Below are 6,352 nucleotides of genomic sequence, written 5' to 3'. Positions count from 1 at the left end.
GGCCATACAGTAAATTGTCAAATAGTATTATACCACCTACACAAAAGGTATAGACGCGCATACGAAGGCATTGTTCTCAAACCCACTCGTTTACTGGATTTTACCCATCATGATTTATTTTGCTTATCTGAAGAAAGTATGTACTATTAATGGCTCACTTATATATTTGTATTTTGCTTATATTTAAATAGTTATCATACTTTCAATATAAGCAACAAAATTAATCTGTGTTATTAACATGATAACAAATTTATAGTATATAAATAATGATGGGCTGGGTAGGTACTATTTTAATAACAATAAAACAATGAACTTAATTTATTAGTTTAAAAAAATGATGAATTTATAAATATTTTTTTTTTTAAATATTAAGTATAAAAAATGTTAATATCGATCTCTTCTACGTCGTATTATACACGTAACTCGACGTATTCTACTATTAAACAGATAAGATTCCACATCACTCATTTTCCGAAACTAGAATAGAAATATATATGTCTATGTAATTGCATATGAGAAAATCATTGAACTGGATAGCACATATATTAGATAAACTCCATCTATGGATTGAAGGAAATGTATAGACAGCCATTTCAAACTAATTAAATTTGAGGTAGGTCAGTTAGGAGATAATATTAATTTTAAATGAGCAATTGAAAGTACTGGGGGGTCATTAAATATTGAATCAAATTTTTTATGTAAATTGGATATTTTAAAGGCAGCATAAACATTAAACATGTTTTAGATTTTAAATTGCACTGTGGTATTAGTAACAAAGATAACAGTAAAGAGAGGCGATAAGAGTAGGTGTAGCCTATCGTGAGATGTGAAATAAGACAGATTCTGCTTACATTGTTTTAATTTCCATTTTTTTATGTGATGCTAAAATTATTGTAACCAATGTAAATGGAGAACTTTTATACTAAATAGTCGACAATGACCTATTAACCTTATTTTTTACATCGTTTATAATGCAATGATTTTTCTTTCGAAAAATAACATAGTCACCTGACTAAGCGATTGCGTCATAACGACGTCATTGCTCGAGTTTGGAATACGTGAAGAGTGAACTTTCTAAGCGGATAGTTCATTCATGGTTATCGAGAAATGTGTCTAGTCAGCTTAGAGATAATACTGTGTAATCAATGATTAATGTATATGTACAAATATACATAATACGATGATGACGACTACAAAAAGTACAAAATGATTTTACCTAAGCGTAATATGAATGATGTGCAACAAGTTCGCGTTTGATATATCAGATTTAATTAAAATAATATTATTAATTCATAGTCTGTATCTTTTATTTATTATTTTAAATTACAAACAATAAAATGCATTTCATCTATTTATATTTTTCATAATCTTAGTTCTATTGATAATATCTTGGTAAAAGATCATTAGCATAATAAAATTAGTTCAAAAAAATATACTGTATTAGTTTTCTTACATATTTTATATGAAAATTCGACATTAGCATATCCATTATCCACTAATAAAAAAATAATAAATGTGTTATTACTACCTACAAAAAAAAGTTTTTTACTTTTTACATTCTATACGTAGTATTTTAATTTTTTTTTTTTTTTGAATGTTATAGTGATCTTTAACAGATTTACATATTATTTTATTTTTAACTTTGAGAGCTAGCGTATCGTAACCTATATAAATATCTAACAATAAAATTAGTTAAATTTTGACCTGTCACGAATCTTAATGTCACATAATGATTTTTATGTTTAGGTATATGTATTTTCGTTAAATAATTATATACTCACAATTAAATCTGTATTTAAGATTCGCTGTTTATAAATGTATAATTTAAAAAAAATAATGTAAATACAAAAACGTAGTTATGCTATTTTCATGAATGATACTCTTAACAATAATTATTAAACATTTATTATTCAGTTCTTAATATATTATAATTAATTTTAAACATGATAATGCATCAGTAACTATTTTAATCTCACTATATTTGAATATAATGTAAATATGAAGTAATTTATTATATTTGGATTTAAAATTGTATACAGTTTAAATGAGTTATCTTTAAATTTTTTATTAGTTAATTATAATTTATATTAATATGATCATTACAAAGTAAGCCTTTTATGACAGGTTATATAAAAGTATTATTTTATTGTACTTAAATAATACTTGGAATAGTCAACTATTATATATGATTGATTGATTAGATATTTTGTGATTCTAGGTCTATTATGTTTTATGATTAACTATCATAGAAACGATATTAGTGATTAGGTTAAAAATGTATTTATTTTAAGTCAGTTAACTTACCTTCACATTCTACGATTACAAATAAATTATAAATCAAACGTATTCAATTCAATTATATTTACAGTAGAACTATAAAATTAAATTATTATTTTTTTTTTTTTAAAGCTATTACATAGTTTTATAATACAATTTTTAATATGGAACTATTGTGATGATTTGAATGAGTGTTATTATTTATTAGTAAAATCGAGTAAATCGTTTCGTTTTATTCTTTAAGGGTGACCAAATAGCTTTATATTACAAGTGTTAATTTTGTTTAGTATTTTTTTATAAGCGTCATAATGTTCATAATTGCAATAAACAACATCTTCGACAATATACCCTATCCGACAAAACATATCATATTCGCCGACGTCTTTTGCAATGGAATAACATAGAAACCACGTTAAGCATTCTACAATCATTATTACAAATCCTCCAAAACTGGTGCAAAGAAACCGGATTCAAATTTTCTTTGGCCAAAAGTCAATGCATTGTATTCAACTACAAATCTAAAACAAACCAACACCTACACCTAAATAACGCACCATTATTTTGACAAAATACAAGGAATAAATTTTGAAGACAACCTTCAATGTACATCTCATTTAAAGATAAACGGTCACTTTGTACTGTCCATTGTTTAAAATGCAGAACGTGGACACTTGTTACTATTATATACATACAGTGTATATTACAAATATAAGTTTTATACATAAGTAGTAACTAATACATGTATAGTGTTAATTATTAAAATAGAAAAAATAAAAATAAAATTGTTATAAAATATTTCCATATTATACCATTTTTATTTTTATTAGCTAATATTCTAAAAATTTGTAATAGTAATAACTATTACAGCTAAATATTAATTTTATATTATACTACCTTTTTACATAATATTTATATTGTCATTTGACATTTATATTTAGTATAGATTATAATATTATTATTATAATATTTTTTATTAGCTAATATTTTAAAAATCATAACATATAAATACTATTTATATATTATACTACTTTTTGACATTTTTTTGATATTTATATTGTACACAATTTTACATGTAGTTTGAATGATATTATTGATTATTTGTTTATTTAGATTATTATTATTATTATTATTATTATTATTATTATTATACAATCAATATTTTATAATAATTTTATTTTTATTTTTTCTATTTTAATAATTAACACTCATTTTTAATTAGCTAAGATCCTCAACCAATATGCGAAGCATGCTACCAAATACTTAAAATCGAGCACAAATTGCAGGAATGCACACAATACACCTTAATATTCCATCTAACATAGAAAATCGACGAAAAAAAACTTTTAAAGCTATTACATTCTTAAACTTTACAAATGTTATTAAAATATTGTAAATGAGTTTAAACTATATATGTTAACTCAATGTAAAAATAAAACGGGTTAAAAACCATTTCTGATGAAGCCTTATTTTGAATAATAATAATAAATAAAAAATAGTCAATCATATCACGAACTTACTATCAATAGCTGTGAAATTATAAAAGTAAATCATATATATTTATACATATTGGTATAATTATTAACAGATTTATTAATACACTGTTATTTGGATTTTAGAATACGGTGAATGAGTTTAAGTGAAATAATTGCGGTGTCGTCTTAATAATAGTGGCTATAATAGTATTTAAAGTTTTAGGAATGTCAGCTGTATAAATGTTAAATGAATTGGGAGAAATGTGTCTACCTCGGGGAACTCCAGCTATAATTTGTCAGTATGAAAATTCCAAATAACCGTACCGGGTTATGTTAGTACGGTTGCATAACTGTTCTGATAAATTTATTCGCACAATTTTGTGACTTACAATAATTGTATTTTGCATAGTTTTAGAGATTTCGTTCAATTTTATTAAACCTTTGTAATAAAGAATGATGCATAGGATATAGTTTTGGAGCTTTGTTTTATTTAAGGGAGACAGGCGTGTCGTCAGAGGAGATAAGATCATTTAAGTTGGTAACAGTTAATTTTATATTTATAGGTAATGTTGAAATACAGAAATCTTAAATGCCTAGGTTTTTATTTTAGTGTTGTGGCCAGTAAATGGGGCCATTTAAGAATATATGTGTATAATTGTAATTGGTTACGAATTTTTCGAAGTATTTTTTTCTCTTGGATTGTCATATGATATGCTCCACATAGAGTGTTTGGCATTGAAATCGCCTATCAAAATTTTTTGCCAAAATATTCGAAATATTCTTTTAGTTTTGAATTAATAGTAGGGTAGATAGAAAGGGAAACAGAAGATATTTTAATTGGTGTATGATTTAATGTCCTTTGGATATTACTTGTATAAATGTATAGCAAACGTCTGATTAGCCGGATGAAAATAGTGTTTGATTTTAAGTAATATTATTAAATACGATCCTACATGCCCAGTGTTATCAGGATAAATTATTTACCATCATTAGTTAATAGTTTGTCAGAGGCTGTTATTATGAGTCATATTAGTAGATTTTTTAATGATTTAACTGAGTATTATTACTTAAAAATCAAATAAAGTAAACTTTTAAAAGTAGGTAAAAGATGAAATTAATTTTAAATCTTATTGTGATTACTCTAACGTCAGGGTTAAATTTTATGCTTAAAAAATGTATCATTTTATTTTTTAAAGTTGACCAAAAAGCTTAATATTACATATTTTTTTTTTAAATTTTAAACAAAATAAAATAGTCAATACTATTACGAACTTACTCATGCCAACTGTGAAAGTATAAAAGTAAATCATAATTATATATATATATAAACAAAGTTATTAAATAAATTGATGAGAAGTGGTTTTGTGATTGAAATTTTTCTTACGTTTATATTTTATAAGATTCAAAAAAAGACATATTTGTGACCACTGTTTATTGAATACATACCTAGTTATATTAAAAATAGAAAAATTGTTGAAAATCAACATTTATGAAATATTCATCAATTGCTTCAAATATAAAAACATTTATCAGTCTTTAATTTAATTATAAATCTATTAAGGTACAGACTACAGAGAATCAAGAAAAACATATTTTTCCAGTGATAGAATTAACAATAAAAAGACCGAATGGATTATAACAAGAACGTATTATTTAAATAACAATTTATAACTGTTTAATACCTTAAAAGAAAGCTTTATTTTAAAATTTATACACAAATACTATTATATAAGGATTGTTTAATTTTAAGGGTTTTAATGAATTTAAAATTATGATAGAATAATAAATTAGATATTAAGTAAAGTATGTCTTTATGTGAGTACAAATATTACTGTAATTATAAACAAATCTATGGCCTTACTTCTATAATAAGCGCATCTTGCTATAAAATATAAATACAATAAAGTGATTAAAATTTTTTGTATATTATAAATTTTGTTTAATGATATAATTCGCGATGTAAAGACAAGTTATACTCATATACAACATGTTTAATTTAATAGATAATTTTAAACATCTATTCCGATTAAAAATAAATGCAATATAATAATACATACTGTATGCGTTCAATTTAGCAACTTAAAAAATTATATTAAATGAATGTTAGTATTATTTTAAAATAGTTCTTATGTTATAGTTGATTTTAGAACATAAATTAAACAAAGTAAAGCAATGAATCAATTTAAATCTTTAGCTAAATACTTGATATATTATTTCAAAATATAAATTAGTTTTATTATTAATTCACTTAATGATAAATCAAACGTAGTGCCGGATAGTTTATGTATTATAATTTAAAGTGTTTAAAATGAAAAAATAAATAATCCAATGCTAAGAAAACGACCAGTTATGTTTTTACATTTTTATTTTTATTTCTCATACTTTTAAAGACATGTCCTTGACAAAGTCGACACATTCTTTACATAACAAATTACAACTTCAATCAGGCGGTACATACCTACAATTTATATTTTCAAAATGTTTTTTTTTTTTTTTGAACAATAGTTAGTTACTTGAAAAACCACTTTAAAATCTAATAATTTAAGTACCTAATATAAGATATTCTAAATTAATTGTACTTAATGACTGGAACTGATAAAAGA

At 23.5% G+C, this 6,352-nt stretch overlaps 1 long non-coding RNA gene across 1 annotated transcript; it reads right to left on the bottom strand.

The window, feature by feature from the left end:
• Positions 1-1,459: 1,459 nt before the first annotated feature.
• On the bottom strand, positions 1,460-5,631 carry LOC112591538. The gene is made up of 6 exons (XR_003114510.1): positions 5,611-5,631; positions 5,026-5,034; positions 3,795-3,803; positions 2,305-2,313; positions 1,782-1,805; positions 1,460-1,495 (listed from the first exon to the last, which is right to left on the bottom strand). It is a non-coding gene; the product is annotated as an uncharacterized LOC112591538 (long non-coding RNA).
• Between the last annotated feature and the right edge of the window lie 721 nt (positions 5,632-6,352).

This window comes from Melanaphis sacchari, unplaced genomic scaffold (genome assembly GCF_002803265.2).
Source record: "Melanaphis sacchari strain LSU unplaced genomic scaffold, SCAv2.0 Contig1388_pilon_pilon, whole genome shotgun sequence".
Lineage (NCBI taxonomy): Eukaryota > Metazoa > Arthropoda > Insecta > Hemiptera > Aphididae > Melanaphis > Melanaphis sacchari.
The sequence above is the reverse complement of the archived record's forward strand: the minus strand, read 5'-3'. Positions and strand labels throughout refer to the sequence as shown.